This window comes from Tamandua tetradactyla, chromosome X (assembly GCF_023851605.1).
Source record: "Tamandua tetradactyla isolate mTamTet1 chromosome X, mTamTet1.pri, whole genome shotgun sequence".
NCBI lineage: Eukaryota > Metazoa > Chordata > Mammalia > Pilosa > Myrmecophagidae > Tamandua > Tamandua tetradactyla.
In genome coordinates this window covers 111,060,436-111,086,939 of record NC_135353.1, presented here as the reverse complement: position 1 = coordinate 111,086,939, position 26,504 = coordinate 111,060,436, and the positions used below count along the sequence as shown (strand labels likewise).

Here is a 26,504-nt window from a genome sequence, read left to right as displayed (position 1 = left end):
ATTGAAGTCCTTGATAGAAAAATGAGAAAAGAAAAGGAAAGAGTGTACAGACTTAGAAGTAAGAGACAAAACTCTTCTTGTTCACAAATGACACAATTATCTACATAGAATTATCTATGTAGAATTATGTATGTAGATGTATTAGTTAGGGTTCTCTAGAGAAACAGAATCAACAGGAACCACTCGCAAATATAAAATTTATAAAAGTGTCTCACATGACCATGGGAACGCAGAGTCCAAAATCCGCAGGGCAGGCTGTGAAGCCAACAATTCCAGTGGAGGGTCTGGATGAACTTCACAGGAGAGGTTCGCCAATCAAAGCAGGAAAAGAGCCTGTCTCTTCTGAATCCTCCTTAAAAGACTTTCAGTGATTAGATTAAGCATCACTTATTGCAGAAGACATTCCCCTTTGGCTGATTACAGATGGAATCAGCTGTGGATGCAGCTGACATTATCATGATTTCATTCTATGAAATGTCCTCATTGCAACAGACAAGCTAGCACTTGCCCAACCAGAAAAACAGGTACCACCACTTGGCCAAGTTGACACATGAAACTGACCATGACAGTCCACCCCTTGTCAACTTGGCAGCTATACATACCACCTTCAACCATACCTAATTTCTAAATAAAAAACAATAAAACACATTTTTTCTTTCACCTAACAATGCTCAACTATCCTGCATATAACTGGAAGCACATTAAATCTCTCCAGAATAGAGTGTAAATTCATGGGTAATATTCATTCTTAAACTTGATATCTTACAACTTAAATAGTATAACATGAACAAAACAGTATTACAGTCCTCATTTCTATAACTGATCACGTGGTCATAGTTCATATTTATCACTACCTTCTTCCACTACCCATTCCATGTTCCCTTTACCCTCAGCAAGCACTTCAGCTGGCCATGGTTCTTTGCCTGGTGGGGTGACCCAAACCTTCATTCCTGAAGTTTCAGAGCCATTGCTAGTCCTGCTTGGATTGGGTTGTTGCAGTTTTCCATTGATTTTAATCACAGGGCATGGTAGTACCAAAAGATGCCCTAGGGGATCTCCTATATTCCAATAAAACTCCTCTTTATGCAGTTGCAGTCCTACTTCCCCCTGATAGTCAGGAACAATCACTCCAGATAATAATGTAATCCCCTTCTTGACTTGTTGATCCAGTGGCATAAGTAAGCCAAAGTGACCAGGCGGCTGAGTAACAGGGTTCTTCACCAAAGGGACCTGTCCTCCCCTTCATTCAAGGGGCTCTGGGTCTGTAAACTGTGTCAAGTCTGGAAATTGAATAAGGGGCCATGACTCTGTGTTTTTGTAATTCAGGTTAGACTTCTGTTCACTTGACCTAGAACTCTTTTGTTTATGCGGCTTGAAGAAGAATTTAGAATTTAGTAGACAGCCCTTCTATTGTATTTCTAGGTACCCCATGATTTACTAGACAATGCCACAAATCTCTGCAAGTCATATAATTTTGACGCTGGCTTTGAGTTTGCTGTCTATTATAATAGTCACATCTACCCTATTTTTGGCGATTAAGTGCTGCCACCTGGCTTCTGCCAACTCGGGATCCTGTCATCCCCATTGTGTATAAGGATTCCAACTCAGTGACAGCAGTTCCTACAGTAATATCTGACCTACAGAGAAGTGCAACCACAGAGCTCTTCAGGGATGATGGTGCTAGTCTCACAAATTTATTTCTCACTGTTCTGGTAAAAGGTGCATCCTCTGGACATTCCTGGGATGTAAGAGCAGACTTTGCATGTTAAATCCACTCTAACATTCCAATCTCTCTAAGCCTCTGTACCCCTCATCTACATTATACCAGCGCAGTTCTGGCATTTCAACCTCAGGTAATGTTGGCCACCTGTTGATCCATGTTTCAACCAACCATCTAAAACAAACTGTTAATACCTTTTCTAACTGCTTGAGCTATAACACTGAATGCAGAACCTCTGCTTAGTGGGCCCATATCAATAAATTCACCCTGACCCAGCCTTGTATTCCTCCCACCGTTATCCCACACCCTTAAAATCCATTGCCACACATATTCCCCTGATTTCTGTATTTATAAATTGGAAAACTCACACAGTTCTTTTGGAGTATAACGTAGCTCCTCATGTGTGATACTTTGTACCTCACCTTTAGGGGCCTGTTGGGACTTTAGTCTAGTTATAGGTATGGAAGAAATGAGGGGTGGTGGGAGTGGGTCACAAAAAGAATTAGAAATATCTTCTTAAAGCCTTTTGCTTCAAGGCCTTCATTTGCAGTTTCATCTGGTAAAACAGTATTAATTACTCTATGGCTAATCCCTTCAGGAGGAGGTTGGGTGGCCAACTCCTCAAGGCAGGTTGGAGGTAGGGCAGTTATGTCTTCAGGGCAAACTGTTACAAGGTTATCTAGAGAAGATTTAGCATGACCTAGGATTTCAGCCTCACCCATGACATCATTATCAATCCATATGTCACCATCCCATTTTTCAAGGTCCCACTCCTTTCCAATCAATGTCCTCAACTTTAATGGCAGACACCATGCAAAATTGAGATTTCAGTTTATGTTGTAAAGTGGCTACTATAACAATAAGATTCTGAGTCTGATTTTCAGAGATCTCAAGTCTATGGCTACAGGAAACAAGATTTTCCTTCAAGATACTCATAGAAATGTCCACATTTGTCAGACGGCACTTAAGCTTCTCTTTTGAAGCCTTAAGCCCATCCCTTTCACTCCTTAATGTAGACAGAGTATCTAACAACAACCACCCAACATCTCTATACCTCTTATTTCTGCAAAACTCTGTAAAGGTGTCAAAAACGTTATCCCCCAGAACCTGGCTTCATACAAGCAAAGCATTAGGAGAATCGAATGGTGATGTTTTGACTATCACTTTTGCCAACTCACTCCATGGATTGGAATTGTCATTCTGATTGTGGGAATCAGAGTTCTTAGTGCTGTTGGGTCCAGTAAGAGTAGAAAACCATTCATAAAAACCCATTTTTAAGATTCTGTTTCTTAAGAATCACTCCTGGTCTCAATATATATTAGTTATGGTTCCCTAGAGAAACAGAATCAACAGGAAACACTAGCAGGTATGAAATTTATAAAAGTTCCTCACGTGACTGTGGGAACACAGAGTCCTAAATCCACAAGGCAGGCTGTGAAACTGATGATTCCTATGGAGGGTCTGGACAAACTCCACAGGAAAGGCTCGCCAACTGATTCAGGAAGTGAGCCTGTCTCCTCTGAATCTTCCTTAAAAGGCTTTCAGTGATTAGATTAAGCATCACTCATTGCAGAAGACACTCTCCTTTGGCTGATTACAAATGAAATCAACTGTGGATGAAGCAGTCATGATCATGATTTAATTGTATGAAATGTCCTCATCACAACAGACAAGCCAGCACTTGCCCAACCAGAAAAACAGGTACCACCACTTGGCCAAGTTGACACATGAACCTGACCATGACACAAGTCAAGAATTTCTCCTCTCACACTCCAACTACAGATTGGAAGTCCTTGATAGAGAAATAAGAAAAGGAAAGAGTGTACAGACTTAGAAGTTAGAGATAAAACTCTTCTTGTTCACAAATGACATAATTATCTATGTAGAAACAAAAAAGATTTGACAAAAATTTCTGATCTTAATAAACAGTTATAGCAAGGTGTCAGAATAAAAAGTTAACATACATGAGTCAAATTCCATTACAATACACCACCAATGAACAATTGGCAATTGAAATTAAAAAATCAAAACCATTTACAATAGCACACTCAAAATGAAATATATGTATAATTCTAACAAATGTGTTCCTGCATGTTTAAAAAAATTCAGAACACTGATGAAAAAAATCAAAGAAATAAAATAAAATGAAGGTTATTCCATGATCATGGATTGCAAGATTTAGTATTGCTAATATGTAATTTTGTTAAAAAGTATTTGCAAAAGGCCCATCAGTAACTGGGGAAAAATGTGGAACTATAAACTTCCCCATCTCAGAAATTCCTGATATTCTCACAGTCATTAATGCATCCGAATTTAACAAGTCAAGCTCTTGATAGGTGGGTCTGCCTTTATGAAACATTCCTTCAAAGGAGAAGCCAAGCCTACTTATAATTATGCCTGAATCACCCCAGAGAATGGCTTTTGTTGTTCAGATGTGGTCTCTCTCAGCCAGCTCTGCAAATAAGCTCACTACCTTCCTCCTTATATGGGACATGACTTGCAGGGTTTGGCCTGGCTCTGGCATCATGGGATTGAGAATGCCTCCTTGACCAAAGAGGGGAAAAATAATGAAACAAATCAAAGCTTCAGTGGATGAGAGATTTCAAATGCAGTTGAGGGCTCAATCTGGAGGTTGTTTTTATGAATTATATAGATATTCTTTTTAGTTTCTAGTGTATTGCAACAGCTTAGAAGGAAATACCTGAAAGTGTTGAACTGTAATCCAGTAAACTGGATTCTTGATGATGATTCTATAACTATATAGCTTTTATTGTATGAGCATGTGACTATGACAATCTTGTGACTGATACTCTCTTTACCCAGTGTATGGGCAGATAATAATAATAATAAAAAACCAAAGTAAATAAATTATATTGGGACAATGGGTATGGAATGTTCTGGGTGTTCTTTTTTGTTGTTGTTGTTTTTTGTTTTTTTTTAATAATTTTTTATTAATTAAAAAGAAATTACAAGAAAGAAACACAAACATCCGTAATATATGCTCATTCCATTCTACATATATAATCAGTAATTCACAATATCATCACATAGTTGCATATTCATCATCATGATAATTTCTGAGAACATTTGCATCAATTCAGAAAAAGAAATAAAAAGGCAACAGAAAAATAAAACAAAAACAGAAAAAGAAAAAGAATTTTTACATACCATATTCCTTATCCCTCCCTTTCATTGATCGCTAGTATTTCAAACTGAATTTATTTTAACATTTTTTCCTCTATTATTTATTTATTTTTTTTCCTGAATCTACTATGTGCTTTTATTTTTTTATCCAATTTTTAAAATTTTTTTAATTAATCAAAAAAAAGGAAAAGAAATTAACACAACATTTAGAAATCATTCCATTCTACACATGCACTCAGTAATTCTTAGTATCATCACATAGATGTATGATCATCATTTCTTAGTACATTTGCATCGATTTAGGAAAAGAACTAGCAAAACAGCAGAAGAAGATATAGAATGTTAATATAGAGAAGAGAATTAAAATAATAATACTAATAAAATATATATATATAAAGGAAAAAGAAAAAAACAAAAACAGAAGATACAAACAAACAAACAAACAAACAAAAAAACATATTTCAGGTGCAGCTTCATTCAGTGTTCCAACATAGTTACATTACACTTAGGTATTATTGTGCTGTCCATTTTTGAGTTTTTGTATCTAGTCCTGTTGCACAGTCTGTATCCCTTCAGCTCCAATTACCCGTTATCTTACCCTGTTTCTAACTCCTGCTGGTCTCTGTTACCAATGATATATTCCAAGCTGATTCTCGAATGTCGGTTCACATCAGTGGGACCATACAGTATTTGTCCTTTAGTTTTTGGCTAGACTCACTCAGCATAATGTTCTCTAGGTCCATCCATGTTATTACATGCTTCATAAGTTTAGTCTGTCTTAAAGCTGCATAATACTCCATTGTAGGTATACGCCACAGTTTGTTTAGCCACTCGTCTGTTGATGGACACTTTGGCTGTTTCCATCTCTTTGCAATTGTAGATAATGCTGCTATAAACACTGGTGTGCAAATGTCCGTCTGTGTCTTTGCCCTTAAGTCCTTTGAGTAGATACCTAGTAGTGGTATTGCTGGGTCGTAATCCATTCTGCCATTCTATGTCTTTTGATTGGGAAATTCAGTCCATTACCTTTTAGTGTTATTACTGTTTGGATAATATTTTCCTCTACCATTTTGGCTTCTGTATTATATATATCATATCTGATTTTCCTTCTTTCTACACTTTACTCCATACCTCTCTCTTCTGTCTTTTCGTATCTGACTCTAGTGCTCCCTTTAGTATTTCTTGCAGAGCTGGTCTCTTGGTCACAAATTCTCTCAGTGACTTTTTGTCTATAAATGTTTTAATTTCTCCTTCATTTTTGAAGGACAATTTTGCTGGATATAGAAGCCTTGGTTGGAAGTTTTTCTCTTTTAGTAATTTAAATATATCATCCCACTGTCTTCTAGCTTCCATGGTTTCTGCTGAGAAATCTACACATAGTCTTATTGGGTTTCCCTTGTATGTGACGGATTGTTTTTCTCTTGCTGCTTTCAAGATCCTCTCTTTCTCTTTGACCTCTGACATTCTAACTAGTAAGTGTCTTGGAGAACGCCTATTTGGGTCTATTCTCTTTGGGGTGCGCTGCACTTCTTGGATCTGTAAATTTAGGTCTTTCATAAGAGTTGGGAAATTTTCAGTGATAATTTCTTCCATTAGTTTTTCTCCTCCTTTTCCCTTCTCTTCTCCTTCTGGGACACCCACAACACGTATATTTGTGTGCTTCATATTGTCATTCAGTTCCCTGATCCCCTGCTCAAGTTTTCCCATTCTTTTCCCTATAGTTTCTGTTTCTTTTTGGAATTCAGATGTTCCATCCTCCAGTTCACTAATTGTAGCTTCTGTCTCTTTAGATCTACCATTGTAGGTATCCATTGTTTTTTCCATTTTTTCTTCTTTGTCCTTCACTCCCATAAGTTCTGTGATTTGTTTTTTCAGATTTTCTATTTCTTCTTTTTGTTCAGCCCATGTCTTCTTCATGTCCTCCCTCAATTTATTGATTTGGTTTTTGAAGAAGTTTTCCATTTCTGTTCGTATATTCAGCATTAGTTGTCTCAGCTCCTGTATCTCATTTGAACTATTGGTTTGTTCCTTTGACTGGGCCATATCTTTAATTTTCCGAGCGTCATCCATTATTTTCTGCTGGTGTCTGGGCATTTGATCAGATTTCCCTGGGTGTGGGACCCGGCTGGTTGAAAGGTTTTTCTGTGAAATCTCTGGGCTGTTTTTCTTTTCCTGCCCGGTAGGTGGCACTCGTGGCGCTCGTCTGTCTGCGGGGCCCACCAGTAAAAGATGCCGTGGCTCCTTTAACTGGCCAGTCCGAATCTTGCAGTCAGCCCGGGAAACCGCGCGTGGAGGGGGTGGATCGCCGGCCGCCGTGGCTTGGGGGACTCTGGTCCAAATTGCCCAGCTGGCCCGAGACGCCAAGCGTGGCGGGAGGGCCCCACTATCCAACGTTCCCACTCAGACCGGGGAGCCACGTGCGTGGAGGGGACCCCAGTCGCCAGCCGCCCCGGCCGGGAAAACGCGCGCCCCTTGGGTATCTCACCGCAGCGGATTCTCCCTGCCCCTTCAGCCGTTCCAGAATGGGGTACGCTGTCTTTTTGGTCTCTGTTGTGGCTCCGGGAGCTGTTTCGTATTGTTTCTGTTTCTTTAGTTGCTTTTCTGGAGGAGGAGCTAAGACCCGCGCGTCTTACTAAGCCGCCATCTTCTCCGGAAGTCTCTGGGTGTTCTTTTTTATTTTTATTTTTTTTTTAGAATAATGAAGATATTCTAAAATTGATTGTGATGATGAATGCACAACCTGTATGAGTATATGCTGAGCCATTGATTATATTTTAATGAATTGTTTGGTGTGAATATATCTAAATAAAATTGCATTAAAATATTTAATTTCTTCCCAGCTTAATCCATAGATTCAGTACCATTCCACTCAAATATTAGTAATCTGTTTAACAAATAATATCAAACTGATTCTACAGCTTATATGGAAAGCCAAAAGAATAGCTAACATGATCCTGGATAAAAGTGTTGAAAGAGTAACAGTACCAAACTTCAAGACTTATTATAAATATAAAGCTATGGCAATCCAAATAACATAGTATTGATTTAATAATAGACTTCTAGTTCAATGGAACAGAATATAGAGCCCAGAAATAGCCCTACCAACCTATAATCAACTGACTTTTTACAAGGAGCAAGCACAATTCAATGAAAAAGGATAGTGTTTTCAATAAATGATGTTGGAGCAATTGGACATCTATATACAAAAAATCTTAACAGAGACCTTACACCATTCACAAACATTAATGTAAAATGGATCATAGACCAAAATGTAAAGTGCAAAACAATGAAACTTCTATAGCAAAATAGAGGGGAAATTTCAGGTGAACTTTGTTTAGCAGTGAGATTTTGTATACAATACCAAAGCAGAATACATGAAAGTAAATGGAAAAGAAACCACTCACCGATCTTACATTTACTCGAAAATTGATTATAATCTAATGTAAAATCCAAACCCATAAATCTGTAAAACTTGCAAGAAAAAACAGAAGAAATTCCATGTGACTTCCATTTCTGATATATTTTAGATAAAGCACAAAAAGTATGGTCTATGAAAGAAAAAAATGAAAATTTGGATTTTGTTCAAGTTAGAAATGTATACTCTAAGAAAGCCATTGTTAAGACAAGGTAAAGACAGCCACAGGGTGAGAGAAAGAATATTTGTCATTAGTCTTTCTGATAAAGAAATTATATCTGAAATAGACAAATAACTTAAAACTGAGCAATAAGTAGACAAGCAATCCGATTAAAAAACAGACAATTGATCTGAACAGACATCACATCAAATAAGATATACAGACAGAAAAAAAGCATATGAAGGGATACTCAACACTGTTTGTCAATAAAGATTTATAAATTAAAACAAGACAATAATTGCAATCATATTTAATTCCAAATGATTTGAAAGCTTATATCAACACAGAAACTTACATATAAATGTTTAAGGTAGAATTTTTCATTATTGCCACAAACTGGAAACATTCAAGGTGTTCTGTAATACTTGAACAGATAAATAAACTAAGGTCCCCCATATAATAGAAAACTCTTCAGTGATAAAAAGGAATAGGCTATCAAGTCATGCAAAGACATGGAATATTGTTAAGTGTATATTTCTAAGTGAAAGAAACAAGTCTGAAAAGACTACATATTGAACAATTTCAGTTATATGGCATTCTGAAAAAGGCAAAACTATAGATATGTTAAACAGATCAATGTTTTGGGAGATGGTGGGGTTTATTCACCTATTCACATAGGTGAATAAATGGATGTTTTAGCACAATCAATATCTTCTGTATGATACACTAAAGGTAGAGGCATAACAAGTATTTGTCAAAACCCATAGAAACTTACAGAACAAAGAGTAAACCTTCAGGGTGGGCCATGGTGGCTCAGCAGGCAGAGTTCTTGCCTGCCATGTCAGAGACCTGGGTTCGATTCCTGGTACCTGCCCATGCAAAAAAGAAAAAGAAAAAGAAATAGTAAACCTTCATGAATGCAAATTTCAACATAATTTAGGAAATTGTGTTAACTTTTGATAGAATGCGGACTTTAACACAATGTCTGATGTTATAACAAATATATGAACAAATCTCACTAAAAGAGGTGGAAGGAAAATATGTTGATTTAAGAGTCTTTGGAAATTAGTTGACTCTGTAAGACTAAAGGCAAACTAAACTGTATATAATCAGTGTCGATAAAATTGTTTCCCAAGAGGGTATGAGTTAATACTAATACTGCTATGCATGTATACTGGAATTGACATTCCAGTAAGTTGGTGGCAGATGGTGAGATCCAGGTCTTTTTCTGTTAGAATGTGAGATTATAAATAAGTAAGGGGAAGAAGGTAGGATCTATGTAGTAATTGTTAGGGTTGGTTACATCAGTAGGAACCATTTTTTGGCTTACTATAGCTACAGATGGGTACACATATAATATATGTGAATGTATGTGTGTGTATACACACACACACACACACGCACACACACACATATAGGCTTATATACACAAATACATTGCCTTGCTCTGTCAACTGAAGGTGTCTAGAAGCAAGGGCACCCCAGTAGCAATGTACAATGTTGGAACTCACATCTTGGTTTCTAGTATCATTCTTAAATAAAAGGAACCAAGGATCCCTGGAGAAATAGCTAATTCTAGGACTGGGGAAAGGAATATACAGTATAAGCCTGGAGCATCTTGTATACCAGAATATAAAGAAGTTGTTCTAGTTTGCTAGCTCCCAGAGTGCAATATACCAGAAATGGAATGACTTTTAAAAAGAGGAATTTAGTAAGTTGCTAGTTTACAGTTCTAAGGCTGAGAAAATGTCCCAATGAAGGCATGTCTATAGAAATGTCCAATCTAAGGCATCCAGGGAAAGGTACTTTTTGTATTTTGTTGAGGATTTTTATATCTATACTCATTAGAAAGACTGGTTTGTAAATTTCTTTTCTTGTAGTCTCTTTGTCTGGCTTTAGTATTAAGGTGATGTTGGTTTCATAGATTTAATACACAGATTTCCCTCCTCTTCAATATTTTTGCAAGTGTTAGAATAGGATTGGTATTAAATATTCTGAGAATTGTTGGTAGAATTCACACGTGAAGCCATCTCATCCTGGACTTTTCTTTCTTAGGAGGTTTTCCATGAGTAATTCAATCCCTCTACTGTGATTGGTTTGTTGAAGTCTTCTATTTCTTCTCGAGTCAGTATTGGTTGGTCATGTGTTTCTAGAAAGTTGCTCATTTTGTCCAAATTCTCTAGTTTGTTTGCATACCATTACTCATTGTACCCTCTTATTAACTCTTATTTTTGTACATCATTTCTGATTTTATTATTTGCATCCTTTCTTTCTTGTCCCTGTCATTTTAGCTAATGGTCCATCAATTTTATTGATTTTTTTCAAAGAACCAGCGTTTGGTTTTGTTTATTTTCTCTTTTCTGTTGTAAGTTTCATTTAATTCAACTCTAATTTTTATTTCTTTCCTTCTGTTCATTTTACTTTCAACATGTTTCTGTCCTTGGGCCTAAAGTGAGTTTCTTCTAGACAGCATATATATGGATATTGTTTTTATCCATTCTGTACATCTATGTATTTTGATTGGGGTATTTAATCCATTAATATTCAATATTTTTATTCTAAAAGAAATACTTTCTTCAACCTTTTTGTCATTTGGATTTTATATGGCATATCTTATTTTTCCTTCTTTTTACTATTGGTTATCCATGCCAATAATCATCATTTCTACACTCTCCTCCAAACCTCATTCTCCTGTCTTTTCCTATCAGCCTGTAGCACTCTCTTTAGTAAATCTTGAAGAGCAAGTCTCTTGATCACAAACTGTCTCGTTTTTGAAGGAGAGTTTTGCTGGATATAGAGTTCTTGGTTAGCAATTTATCCCTTCAGTATCATAAATATATCATAGCACTACTTTCTTACCTCCATGGTTTCTGATGAGAAATCCATACTTAGTCTTATGGAGTATCCCTTGTATGTGATAGATGGCTTTCCTATTGCTGCTTTCAGAATTCTCTCTTTGTCTTTGGTGTATGATACTCTTTTTATTCTCTTGGTGTTTGACTATTTTGGTTCTATTCTGTTTGGGATATGTTGTGATTCTTGTACCTGTAATTTTACATCTTTCATAAGAGTTGGGAGATTTTCAGTGACAATTTCCTTCATTATTCTTTCTGCCCCTTACTCCCTCTCTACTTCTGGGACACCCATGACATGTATATTCATTCACTTCATGTTGTCATTTAATTCCTGAGACATTGTTTAAATTATTACATTCTTTTCCCTATCTGTTTTGTTTGTAAAATTTCTTATGTTGTATCCTCTAGTTCACTTTTTCTTCCTTCTGCCTATTCAACCTGATGTTGTATGCCTCCATTGTATTTTTTATTTTTCTATTGTGACTTTCACTCCCATAAGCTATTTTTTTGCAAGTTTCAAATTTCTTCTTTATGGTCATCCTGTGTCTTACTTATATCCTTCATCTCTCTGCTATATTTTCCTTCAACTCATTGAATTGATTTAGAAGATTTGTTTGAACAAACTTAATTAGTTGTTTCAACAGCTGTATCGGATCTGAAGTTTTAATTTATTCCTTTGATTGGGCCATATCTTTGTGCTTCTTAGCGTGACTTGTGATTTTTTTTTTTGGTGACTTGGCATTTGATTTTCTTTATTAGTTTATTTTGGAGGTTGTTTTTTCTCTCTTACTTAGGGTTTTCTTGTTTATTGACTTTGTGCTCTTACTCTTCATTGTTGTTTGGTTCAGCATAATCAAGACCTCTTGTATAGCTTGTGTTTAACTGATGATATTTTTTCCACTCATGTTAATCCGATTCTTGCAGTACATATATGGAATGATTATTGAGATTTCCCTGTTTGTGCTATTGGATCTACCCCAGGGAAACTTTCTCTTCCCTCTTCCTCTTCAGGGAATGCTGATCTGCTGTTTGTTTTTAACTTGCCTCTACATGTTTTTAACACTCTTCTCATTATCTCTAGTGGGTTTTACCTGCAGGGTTGATTCTTGGAGGAAGGTAACCCAGAGAAGATCTACCCTAGTCAGTTTTTCCCAGACAAGACATGTCCAGGACTCACAAAGAAGTTTAGATAGCATCAAATTTCCCTAGAGATGAGATCCAACAGTGTTCCTGTTGTTCCTGTGAAGCCTCCTGATTCTGTGCTTTTTCTGCCCTGATTAGCAGGTCATGTTCTTCAGGCCACTGTGCCCACAGACTTAAGGTGGTACTGTGCCTTTATTTTTCAGCAGACTCCCCTGTCAGTGGCATGGTTCAGCTAGAGACTGCAATGAATTCTGATTGAGAGTGTATTTTCCCAGGCTCTGGAGTGTGATATTCCTAAAAAAAAAAACACCCACAGCCTGTACTGGACATTGATTCTTCTTTTTCTAGGGGAGGACTTGCTCTTTAGCCTCCTATTCCTCACAGGATGGAAAAGTTACAGTGACTCTCAAGCAATCCCACCTTTGCCTTTGCCAGTGTGTGTTTGAGATAAAGGCTAAGCATTGCTTTTTGTAGGTTGAAACTGATTCTGATATTCCAGTCATTGAGTTCTAAATTCTCTAAATGACAGCCAACATTTTAACTGGGACCTGCTCCCCCTTTTGTGATGAATATCTGCCCTTTAGGGTACTATCTCCACCACCTGATAGATTACTGTGTCTCATTCAACCCTAATTCCAACCTTGTCTGAGGCAGGGCTAAAAATAGAGACTGTCAGTTTCTTTCTTTAATGGGCTGCTTAAAAACATAGTTGTTCTCAGATTTGGACCCCACCACTGCGGGTTCACCAATCAAGAGCCAGAATTGGTACCCAGCTCTAAGAGCCCATTTTCTTGGTTCACAACCACCTTTCAGCAATCTGAGCTCAGTCAATTCCAGAAGCACCTGTCTTTCTGTTGGCCTTGATTTTTCCCTGCTGACTGCATTGTTAACTTATCTGTGTTCAGCATTGATATTCAGCAGTCCAAATCTCATAATCAAATTAAAAATCATTGACTGCCTGAGTTCTCTTTCTCTTGCTCCTAAGAGAGAGTTTTTCTGTTTTCCACCATGGAGTGGCTCCCAAGTCAGCCTGTCATGCTAGTGGGGGAGGGGGCCTCTCAGCCTTCACAGCATGGAAGGATTTACTTACTGGTGCATGATGTCAACTGCTCTTTGAAGGTCCCATTTGTTTCCGACAGTTCATAGCTCTTTACCCCTATGCTGTCATATATCTTTTGCTTTAAAAAATATTTTTCTTCTGCTCCTTAGCCTGATTCATTTCGAGGGCATTGTCTTAAAGTTCACTGATTCTTCTGCAAGCTCCAGTCTTCTCTTCAAACCATCAATGGCATTTTTTTTCTTCTTTTATTGTGGTCTTCAACATAAGTAATTCTGTTTGGTTCCATTGAAAAATTTCTATTTACTAAGATTCTCAAATTGCTCAGTCATTGTTTTCTTGACATCCTTTATTCTTTCCCTGTATTTCTTTCATCTTCTTGAACATTTTTAAGATTTTTTTAAAGGTTTTATTTTATATGTGAACATTCTTACCTCCCTCTTTGGTATTTTCTGGAATTTTATCTTTTTCCTTTAGATGGGTTATCATTACCTGTTTTTTTCTTTTCCTGTACTCTTTTGTTGCACACTGTACATATTCTCTTTTAATTCAATTTTATTGATATATATTCAAATGCCATATAATCCATCCAAAGTATACAATCAGTGGCTTACATTATCATCAGATATTTGTACATTTTTCACCACAATCACTTTTAGAACTTTTATTTTTATTACCCGGCCCCCAAAATAAAACCCAAGTTATCCCATACTACTTCCACCCTTTTATCATTAACCCTTCACATTGGTATGGTACATTTGCTGCTGTTGATGAAAGAATATTAAGATACTATTGTTGAGGCAGGGCAAGATGGCAGCTTAATGAGGTGTGAAATTTAGTTTGTGCTTCAGAGAAGCTAGTAAATAGACAAGAATGGTATAGGAAAACTGCTCAGGAAACATCACTGACTGGACATGGAGCATACACCAGTCTGGACCATGTGTCTGCTGAAACAGCAGCCTGGACACCACACAGAACTGTAAGTCCCCCAAGCATGGAGGCCAGTGCCCCTCCTACACAGACATGGCAAGCTGGTTCCCTGAGGAGGAAAGGAAGAAACTTTACTAGGAACAAGGGCTTAGCTCAACCAAACTCCAATTGTGAAGTTAATTGACAAATTCTGACTACTAAAAAAAGGCTATCAGCAAAGATAAACCTGGAATAAGCCCTAAAGGTACTAAGAGTTTTTGCCCCAGAAGAGAGGGAGCAGTGCTGATGGCAAAACAAACAAACAAACAAAAAAAACAGGCATTTTGAGTTGGACAGCACAAAATACTAGAAAATGACTGAAACCCAAGAAAAGGGGGTACATCGATCTTGGAGATACATAGAACCATGTGTCAACATAAGCTCTAGATCAACAAATCTGTGGAGCAGGGGTCCACCTCTGGAAAGGCATTCATTTTAACTTTTTTGTACTCCTTAACAGCTCATTAGATAGAACTGGAAGCCCTTTCAGGCACCAGCATGGCCCCAGGCAAGGGCAGAATTAATCTTGTCTGAGAGACAAAGTAACTACTTAGGTGAAATTTAAAGAGTATCCTCTCCAAGAGAAAGGTGGGGCTCAGCTTAAGTGAAATCACCCCTTCAAGGAATTCAAGTCCCAGGAACTGGAAAACGAAGCAATTAAAGCCAATGCACAACCTCACATCTGTCTCAACAATGTACCCCGCAGGGAGTGTCTGCTGAAACAAAAGGCACTGCATCACTCTATGCTGGTGGGAAGACAAGTGTCACTTGCTGGGTGGAATGGGAAAAGCACAGAGTCTAGAGGTTTCATAAGAATGTCTGAAAACCTGCCAGATCTCACGCTCAGGGAAAACTGATAGTGGCTACTCTATCCTCCTGAAACATGAAACTGCCTGGTGTGGGAAAATCTGACTGGGTGCTACAATATCTGAGGAGACCTTCCTGAAAACAAAAGACTCCATGTAAGCAGGGCAAGAAACAGAAAAACAGCTGAAGAATTATGATCAGTAAAACAGATCTTATGCTAGAGGTATAGGATAATTGGAACTGAATGTCAAAGAAAGGATAGAGAACAAAGCAATCCAGCAATAAATTCTTAGATAAAAGAATGAAAACAACCTCTAGAATAAACTAATTAAGGAAATCAAATTCCTAGATACCAGCAAAAAATAATGAGTCATAGTAGGAAGTCAAAGATATGACCCAGTCAAAGAAAACAAACAAACACTTCAAATGAGATATATAGGAGTTGAAGCAACTACTTCAGAGTGTTTGAATAGACATGGAAAATCCCATCAGAAATCAAGTCAATGAGTTGAAGGAGGATATAAATAAGACATTGAATTAACAAAAAGAAGAATTTGAAAGTTTGAAAAAACAAATCACAGAACCTATGGGAATGAAAGGCACAAATAGAAGAGAAGAAAAAACAGAAAAAAGCAATGGAAACCAACGAGACAGATTTGAAGAAACAGCAAAAAGGATTAGTGAACTAGAGGCCTGGACATCTGAAATCTGACACATAAAAGAAAATAAAGGAAAAAGAATGGGAAAATATGATCAGGGTTTCAGGGAATTGAGTGACAACCTGAAGCACACAAATATATTTGTTGTGGGTGTCCCAGAGGGAGAAGAGAAGAGAAAAAGGGAAGGGAAACTAATGAAGAAAATAATCATTGAAAATTTCCCATCTCTTTTTTTTCATTTTATGTATTTTTTTTTAGTTTTTTAATTTCCCCATCTCTTTTGAAAGACATGAAATTACAAATCCAAGAGGTGCAGCATACCTCATAAGGAATAGATCCAAATAGACATTCTCCAAGACACTTACTAATAAGATTGTCAGATGTCTAGGAGAAAGAGAAAATTTTGAAAGCCAGCAAGAAAAAAGCAATCCATCACATATAAAGGAAGCCAAATAAGACTATGTGTGAATTTTTCAGCAGAAACCATGGCGGTGATACACTTACGATTCTAAAGAAAAAAGCTGCGAACCAAGAATTCTATACCCAGCAAAATTTTCCTTCGAAAATGAAGTGCTATCAGCAATTGTAAAAAATGTTCCTCACTGGGGCAAAGTGGTGGTGATGATGTGTTGTATAGGAACCCTTTATTCTATGCATCTTAGGTATGTAAACCAACAGCTTCTCTAATAAAAGAAAAGATACAAAACACAAAATTTAAAAATATATAGTTTAAATTCAACTAAGTTGCCTTATAAGCTTAGAGGTATTATGAAACATTAAACATCTATGCAACTATGTGATTATTCCAAGAGCCATTGATTTTACATTTAGGATGGATTATATAGTCTGTGGATAAAACTGTTTAAAAATAATATGGTGGATAAAGGGCATGGGATATTTGGGGTTTTCTTTTTGTTTTTATTTCTTTTTTTGGAATAATGAAAATGTTATAAAATTTATTGTGGTGATGAATGCACAACTATGTGAAGATATTGTGAGTCATTTATTGTATATTTTGGGTGGATTACATAGTTTTTGAATATATATCAATAAAATTGCATTAAACACATATGCAAATGCACGATGTCCAGCCTTTTTTCCATGAATGCACTTGTTTCATGCATTCAAAATAATGATATATTATTTGTTGTTTGTTAACCAATTACTACAACAATCCATCCTTACTCAGATTGTTGGCAGACTTCATTTCCATGCGGCTTTAGTAATTTGGGACCTGGATTCTTGTTGGTTGTTGGTTGAAGTCTAAACTCTGATTCTAATTTCCATCCACAGTTCCTAAAGGCTGTCCAAGTTTCTTGTCACAAAGGAGTCACTAGTATGGATCCTTACTTCATCAAACCATTAAAGAGAGTTGAGGCTTTTGGAAATACAGAATTTTATATAATTTATCAAATACAGTGATGACATTCCATAATTTTTGTCATATTATATTGATTGGTAGCAAGTTTAAGGTCTTTCTCAAGTTCAGGGAAGGGTTTTATACAAAGTTGTGAACATCAGGAGGTAGAGATAATGGGGGACCACCATAGAATCTGCCATAGTACATTCTTATGCTCTACTGATTCATTGAGCTTACATGCAAAATACTTTCATCCCATCCCAAGGTGCTTAAGAGACACATCCCATTGCAATATCTACTCAAGGTTCAGGATCATATCATCTAAATAAATTCTAGATGTGTATGAAGTCCCTAAGGTATAGTTCCTTTCATTCCCAATCAAAATGTAAAATTAAGTAAATAGGTTATTGCCTGTCCCATGCCATAACATATAATGTTGGATAAGACATAGGATAAGATAACAGCTATAAACGTTTATTTTCAAAAAGAGGGGAAAAGAAGGTAGAAAGGAATCACTTGCACATAGCAGTTCTGATATCCAGCTGCACAAATGCTGAGGGGTTACATATATTGGTTTCAAGGCCTAGGAATAATTCCATGTGGTTTTAGCTCCACCTTTTCAGCTCCTGGTTCAACATTCTGATTTATCCTTCCTCTTTCATGAAAAGTAGAAGGTGTTTCCAATTGAAGCATTTTATCATCCAATTTCCTGCCTATAGTATCTTACAGGTCAAGCAGAGTTCTTTCATTTTGGAGCTACCATTTTTATAGTGTTTCTACGGAGATACTTTTCTCAAAAACTTTGTGGTCCTTCTGTGGATATCACAAGGATTTACTCCATTAGATAAAATCCACACTAATATACCTCAGTGAGACACAACTGTGTCTACCTGGTGCAAATAACAGGATGGCTAAGGGAAAACACCTTCATATATCCTAGAGTCCTTATGGTTTTATTGAGAAGATTTTGAGGCCAAATCTTAATCTCTTAAAATAGCCATTTCTGTGACTAAATACTTTGAACTTTTTTTTTTATGTTTAGGGATTTATGGAATTGTTGTACAGCTCTGTTACAGAAATAAAAAGATTATAAAGGAAAACCATGGACAACTGTATGCCAACAAAGTAGAAAACTCATGTGAAGTAGAAAAATTCTAGAAAGATACAATCTAAAAAAGCTGACGCAAGAAGATGTGGAGAGTTCTGCAAATGAAATCATTATCTTCCCCACTATGTGGGAGGTGAAAATCTCCCTGGCAATATGAGTCATAACTCCCAGGAATGAGCATTGCCCTGGCACTGTGGGATCAACAACTTCTTGACCAAAAAGAAGAAAATAAATGCAACAAATAAGATATCAGAGGCCAAGAGAGTCCGAACATAGTTGAGAGACGATTCTGGAGGCTGGTCTTATGCAAGCTTTAGCTAGATATTGTTAATTACCACAGTTTGCCAAACCCCAAACCAAACCATTCCTGCTAGCCTTAAAGAACACCTGGGGCTCTATGTGAGGTTCTACAAGTGTTTCACACACTAAAATTATTTCCCCAAAACCTACAACCTTCAGAGGCTTCTTAGGCCAGATAAGTCTTGAAACCCTGAGAGGCCTGCTTTTCCAAGAGCATCAACAAGTTCCATCCACCTATCCCCTATTATTGACACCCCTTTCCAATGTAAAAAAGTTTAGAATAGGCCTAGCAGAAATACCTCTAAAGATTGGGAGAAGGATCAAAGGAGAAGGAGGATTTATAATTGAGAAGGTAAAAGTTAATAAATGAGTATGACTACTGAACCATTATGTTGATACTTTTTTCAGTCTCTGTTGTCTTGGAGCACCTACAAGGGAAAGCCTAAAATTGTGGAACTGTAACCCAAACCAAACTCTGAAATCTGTTCTATAACTATTGTTACAATGTTCTTTGAAATTTATTGTTTTTTCATATATATGATATATTTCACAATAAAAATGTTTTAGAAAAGGCATGGAGACATACTCTAAACCACAACATTAAATGATTTCAGCAATTGACTAAATTGTGGTATGTTCCAAAATTAACAGTAAATTCAGATTATAATTTTTAGATTGAAAATGTAATGGCATTTTTTTTTAATAAGCCACCCTTGGCTCTCTGCTCACTGCCCTAGATCAACCATTCCACCTATCTTCTCTCTTTCCACTTCCCGGCCCCTCTCACTGGCCTTGCTTCCAAGAAAGCCATTTATGCAAATGAGATTGACATACTAGAAGTAGCTTTGATATCACTATTGAATTGACTTCAAAGACTGCTAATTAGACCACTGTCCTTAAAAACTACCTTATTGTGTAACTTTAACAGAATTGGTTATTTTTTAACATAAAATGAGAACCACGTTTACATTATAAACATCCAGTGGACTGCTAAAATAACATGAATATATAGAGCTATTGAAACTTACACTCTAAGAAAATGAAAGAAAGTAAATAAATTAGTGACTAACACTGGCAGATTTTCCTTTGTAACTTGCATTTGATTTATACATTTATATTTACTGCCTTGGTAGGTTATGGTGCTCTGGATAGTTTGTAAGTTGTCTTCTGGGTTGTGCTAATTTGTTGCTGGGTGCTACTAAAGCTGCTCATTCAGCACAGACTATGAAATTTTAGCCACTGAAGTTCAAAGATTTATAGAAGGCTGCTCTCTGGATAGCTGACTTTGTCATCATTTAGCTCTCAAGATACCAAAACTTTCATTAAAAAAGTTCATCCCCCAACGAATCCCAGAATGATTTGATCAGTGACTGGAAAAGTATTTGCAAGCTCCCTTCAGGGAATGGTGAGAGTGGGGAGAAATTCAACTTCCCCAAGTTGAATTCTTGATATTCTCACAAGCAGTGTGGACAACCAAAGCTATAGGCTGAGCCCCCAGTCTTGGGGTTTGTTCACATGAAACTTAACCCCACAAAAGATAGGTCAAGTCTACTTAAAATTTAGGCCTAAGAGTCACCCCCAAGAGAGCCTCTTTTGTTGCTCAGATGTGGCCTCTCTCTCCAGCCAATATGATGAGTAGTCTCACCACCCTCCCCCTCTCTGCGTGGGACATGACTCCCAGGGGTGTGGACCTTGCTGGCAACGTGGGACAAAGATCTTGGAATGAGCTGAGACTCAGCATCAAAGGACAGAAAAACCCTAGAATGAGCTGAGAATTAACATCAAGAGACTGAGAGAACCTTCTCGACCAAAAGGGGGAAGAGTAAAATGAAACAAAGTGTCAATGGCTGAGAGATTCCAAACAGAGTCAAGAGGTTATACTGGAGGTTATTCTTATGCATTAAGTAGATATCACCTTGTTGTTCAAGATGTAGTGGAGAGGCTGGAGGGAATTGCCTGAAAATGTAGTGCTGTGTTCCAGTAGCCATGTTTCTTGATGATGATTGAACAATGATATAGCTTTCACAATGAGACTCTGTGACTGTGAAAACCTTATGTCTGATGCTCCTTTTAGCTACTATAGCAACAGAAGAGTAGAACATATGGAATAAAAAAAAATAATAGGGGGAACAAATGTTAAAATAAATTCAGTTTGAAATAGTGGTAAATGAAAGCAAAGGGGTAAGGGGTATGGTACGTATAGTTTTTTTTTCTCTATTATCATTTTATTTCTTTTTCTGTTGTCTTTTTATTTCTTTTTTCTAAATCGATGCAAATGTACTAAGAAATGATGAATATGCAACTATGTGATGATATTAAGAATTACTGATTATATATGTAGAATGGAAGGATTTCTAAATGTTTTGTTTGTTAATTTTTTTAATTAATAAAAAAGTTAAAAAAAAAAGACATGGAGAATATGAATAGACCTGTAACATCTGAAGTGATTAAATTAGCAATTAAAATGGAAAACCTAGGCCAGAATAACTTAGCTAGTGTATTCTACCAAACTTTAAAAAAAACTTTAATACAAATATTTTACTGACTCTTCCAAAATAATAGAAAAGGAAAGAACACTTCCAAAATCACTCGATGATACCACTATTATTCTAATACCAAAACCAGACACAAATATTCCAGGAAAAGAAGACTACAGATCAATAACCATTATGAATATATACAAAGCTACTAAAAAATGCTAGCAAACCAAATCTAGCAAAACATGAAAAGGATTATTGATTATGGCTAAGTGGGACTTATCCCAGGGATACAAAGTTTAACATCTGAAATGCAATCAATATAAAAATCCATATTAACAAAACATATGAGAAGAACCATATAATGATCTCCATTGACACTTGATGAAATCCAACACATTTACATAATAGAAATACTCTTATTGGTGATGGTAGCACAACATTATGAATATAATTAGCAACATTCTGAATGTGATTAAAAGGGGAAATGTTAGATTATATATAGGGTAACAAAATACGAATTATAATAAAATCCCTGGAAATACACTGCAGAGAGAGAACCCTAAGTTAAACCATGGACCATATAGCTAATTGTACTATTATGAAATGTGCTATCATCAATTGTTAAGTGTTTCACACTAATGAAAATTGCTAATAATAAGATTGTATATGGGAATCCTGTGTTTTATGCATGTTTGTTCTGTTAATGCACAACTTCCCTAATAAATAAAAAATCCTAAGAGATATTCAGCAGGAAATGCTAGGGAGATTGCAGCATAGGGAGGTGTGGAATTTGATTAGTCCTCTAGAGCAGCTGGTAAATATCCAAGAACTGTCTGGAATAACTGTTTGAGGGATATTTGTGACTGGACACACATTATACACTAGTCTGGAATAGGTAAAAGGGCCAAAATCAAGCCCTCAACAAATTTTGACTGCTAAATAAAAGCCCTGAACACAGATAAACCAAGCACAAGCAGGAAAGTAAATGTGAAGTCTCTCCTGGCAGAGAGGAGGCCAGGCTGATGGAAAAATAAACTGGAGGCTTTTGGAGTTGGCCAATCTCCGAATACTGGAAAAGGGCTCTGCCCCAAGAAAAAGGATACGTAGAACAGGTACCAACTCCAGCTGTTGACTGGCAAACATGAGAGCTGGGAACTGGCTCTGAAAAGGACTTCTTGCTATTGTTTTTTAAACTATTCTAATTAGTTCATTAGAGAAATCCTCAGACATTTCAATTGTCATTACTGACCTTGACAAGGGCAGAGTTAAGATATGTCTGAGAGACAAAGTAACGAGTCAAATGAAGGAGATAATTTCCTAAAGGGTGTATCTTTCCCAAGAAAGGGGGGAGCAGCTTAAGTGGCAACTCTTATTCAGAGAATTCAGACCACAGAGGCTGGAAAACAGAAACAGCTTAAGACCACCTTTGAAATCAGCTTCTGTCTCAAACACACTCCTGGCAGGGACCTGGAGTGCTGAGAATTAAAGGCACTGTACCAATTTACACTGGTGGGGATCTGCAAGATTACAAGCACCATTTATTGGGCAGGAGAGGAAAAGTACAGAATCAAGAAGCTTCATAGGAAAGTTTGACAACGTGCGAGGTCTCATTCATGTACTTATCACAAACGTTGGGGACTACCAATTTAATAGTCTGAGCCCTCAAACTTACGGCTTTCACTTATAAACCTTATTTCTGCAAAGGAGAATCTAAGTCTACTTATAATTATGCTCAAGTATTATGCCCAGAGAACCTCTTTTGTTACTCACATGTTGCCCCTCTCTCTAAGTCAACTCTGCAGGTAAATTTACTGCCATTCCCCTTATGTGGGATATGACTCCCAGGGGTGTAAATCTTCCTGGAAATGTGGGACATAACTCCCAGGGATGAGCCTGGCTCTAGCATCATGAGACTGAGAAAGCTGTTTTTTTTGACAAAATGCAGGATAGAAATGAAACAAAATGAAGTGTCTGTGCTGAGAGATTTCAAAAAGAGTTGAGAGGTCATTCTGGAGGCTATTTGTATGTGTTATATAGATGCTCTTTTATAGTTTTTAGTGTATTAGAATATTCAGAAGAGAATAGCTAAAACTATTGAACTCTCATCCAGGAACCTTGATTATTGAAGATGAATGTATAACTATATAGCTTTCACAGCATGACTGTGTGATTGTGCAAACCATGTGTCGACACTCCCTTTAACCAGTGTATGTACAGATTACTAAGAAAATAAAGACAAGTAATAAGTAATAGGGGAGATAAGAGTTATAGCATGTTTTGGGTATTCTTTTTTATTTTTATTTGTTTGGAGTAATGAAACATGTTCAAAAATTGTTTGTGGTGATGAATGCACAATTATATGATAATATTGTGAACCATTAATTTTATATTTTAGATGATTATATGGCATGTGAATATATCTCTATAAAATTAAATTAAAAAGAGACACAGCAAACTAAAGAAAGAAAGGGACTTCATCAACATAATGGCATCTATGGAAAAAAATTGATAAAATACCTGATAGTATTTTCTGGTGATATGATTTATACAAATAATATTTTAAGGAATCCACACACACACACACCCAAAATTATTAGAACTAATAAATGGGTTCAACAAGATTTCAATATAGAAGATCAACATACAAAAACCAATTGCTTTGTTTATTTTATTATTATTATTATTTTTGCATGAGCAGGCACCAGGAATCGAACCCAGGTCTCCAGCATGGCAGGTGAGAATTCTGCCACTGAGACACCATCACACTGCCTCCAATTGCATTTTTATACAAAAGGAATGAATAACACAAAATTGAAATTGCAAAACTATTTCATTTACAATATCATCAGAAAGATGAAAATAGCAACAAATTCAGCAAAATAACTTAAATAACTGTAAACTGAATGCTATATGGAATTGTTGAAATATATTAATTTTACATAAATGGAAAGTAATTCATGCTCTCGGATAAGAACAAATTAATATTATTAAGATGGCAATTCTCCCCAAATTTATGTATAGATTCCACACAATCTCTAGCAAAATCTCAGATGCTTTTTGCACTAATTGACAAGCTCATCTTAAAATTAATGTGTAAACAGAATAGTAAAAATGATTGAACATAGAATAAAAAAGTGGAAGGACTCACATTTCCTGATTTCAAAACTTATCATACAGCTATAGCAATCAAGAAGGTGTCCTTCTGGCACAAAGACAGAAATATGTATCAATGGAGTAGATTAGAGTCCAGAAATGAACTTTTGCATTTTATTTTTACACAGTGGAACAAGATAATCAAGAAAATCACTGAAGACAACATTGTCCTTTCAGAAAACTGATGCTGGGACTACTGGATATCCACATGCAAAAGAATGAAGATGGATTGCTTCCTCACACCATACACAAAAAGTCAATTCAAAATGAATAGAGTCCTAAATATAAGAACTAAAACTGTAAAACTCTTAGAAAAGTTTAGGCATAAATCTTTATGACCTTGGGTTAGGCTATGATTTTTTAGCACAAGAAACTACAGAAAAATTAATAGGACTTCATGAAAAGTAAAACTTTTATAATTCAGAGAATAATATAAAAAAGTGAAAAGACAACGCACAGAATGTGATAAAATATTTGCAAATTATATATCTGACAGTGTCTTGTATCCAGAATACATAAAGGACTCTTACAGTTAATAATTAAAAGACAACTCAATTTAAAAATGAATAGATTTTTCTAAAGAAGATATATAAACAGTTAATAAGCATGTGATAAGATGCTCAAAATAATTCTTCATTAGGTAAATGCACCTCAAACCATGAGACATCCCTTCATATTCTCTGGAATGGGGGAGTGATATTAAGAGAATAAAGCGCATTGTTGGAACACGGAGAAATGGAAAACTTCATTCCTTCATGGTGGGGATGTAAAATTGTGCAGCTGCTTTAAAAACATGTTGGCAGTTACTCAAAAAGTTAAACATAGAATTACTGTATTACCTAGGAGTCTCTCCCCTACATACATATGCAGGAGAAACTAAAACATATATTCTCACTAAAATTTGTACATGAATGTCTATAGCAGCATTAATTATAATAGACAAAATATGGAAACAACCCAAATGTCCATCAATTGATGAATGGATAACAAATGTATATTCTTAAAATAAATATCATTGGGCAATAGAAATTAATGTAGTTCTGATACACACTACAACATGAATGCACATTTAAAGCATAATGCTAACTGAAAGAAGTCAGTAACGAAAGGCCACATATTGCATGATTCCATTTATATGAAATGTCCATAACAGGCAAATCCTTTGAGACAAAAAGTTCATTAGTTCAAACCTGGGCTTAGAGGAATGGGGAGAATGGGCAGCATAGATTTTCTTTTTGGGATGATGAAAATATCCTAAAATTAATTTATAGTGAGGGTAGCAGAACTCTGTGAATGTACCTAAAAGCATGGTAGGGTAAACTTCATCTATCCTATGATATGGAGTATAGCATTTGACTAACACACAGTCCCTTCCAAAGGATCTCCTCTGGGGCTTTGTGAATCACAGCACTATGTGTTTTCTGTCTTTCTTCCCCGCCTATAAAACTACTTGTTGTTTTGTAAAATATTTGGCTTTACTCAGTAATGTTAAGAGAAATGTGTCTTCTTAAATTCTAAATGTTATTTACAATTTGAATTAGTTTCTGTTTGAAAATGAGGCCAGGAGTTGCACTGAATAATAAAATTAGTTCCATAAGCTGGGTTTCTTACTATTGTTGTAAGATCTTATTATGTGTTGTCCATATTTGGGGTTCTTAGATACCACCTTTAATTGGTTGAGATTTCATTAATTTTTAACATAATTTCTTTTTTCTGTTCCAGAATCCCATCCAGATTATCACTTTCTATTTAATAATCATTTCTCCTTAGGCTATTCTTAATTGTCAGAACTTCCCCACTTTTGATGACCTTGACAATTTTAGGAAAACTGGTCAGGTACTGTAAATTGTTCCTCAATTGAAATTGGCCTGATGTCATTTTATCATAATTATATAGGGGTTAGGTGTGATTAAGAGGAATACTATAGATGCAAAGTGTCATTTTCATCAAATCATATCAAGGGAACATACTACCAGCATGACTTACCACTGTTGAGGTTGACCTTGATCACCTGACTGACATAGTATTTGTCAGATTTCTTCACTGCAAAGTTATAATTTTTCCACTTTCCATACAGAATTCTTTGGAAGTAAGTCATTGTGCACAGTACACACTCATGGAGTGGGGAGTTATACTACACTTCCTTGAGCGGAGAATATACATATATATATTGT

General features: G+C 36.2%; 1 long non-coding RNA gene across 3 annotated transcripts in view; it reads left to right on the top strand.

The window, feature by feature from the left end:
• Positions 1-26,504, top strand: part of LOC143671535 (uncharacterized) — a 158,231-nt gene extending 131,727 nt beyond the window's left edge. For all 3 annotated transcript variants that reach the window (XR_013169590.1, XR_013169591.1, XR_013169593.1), the window contains one exon: positions 24,459-26,504. This is a non-coding gene — a long non-coding RNA (uncharacterized LOC143671535). The remainder of the gene's footprint in view (positions 1-24,458) is intronic.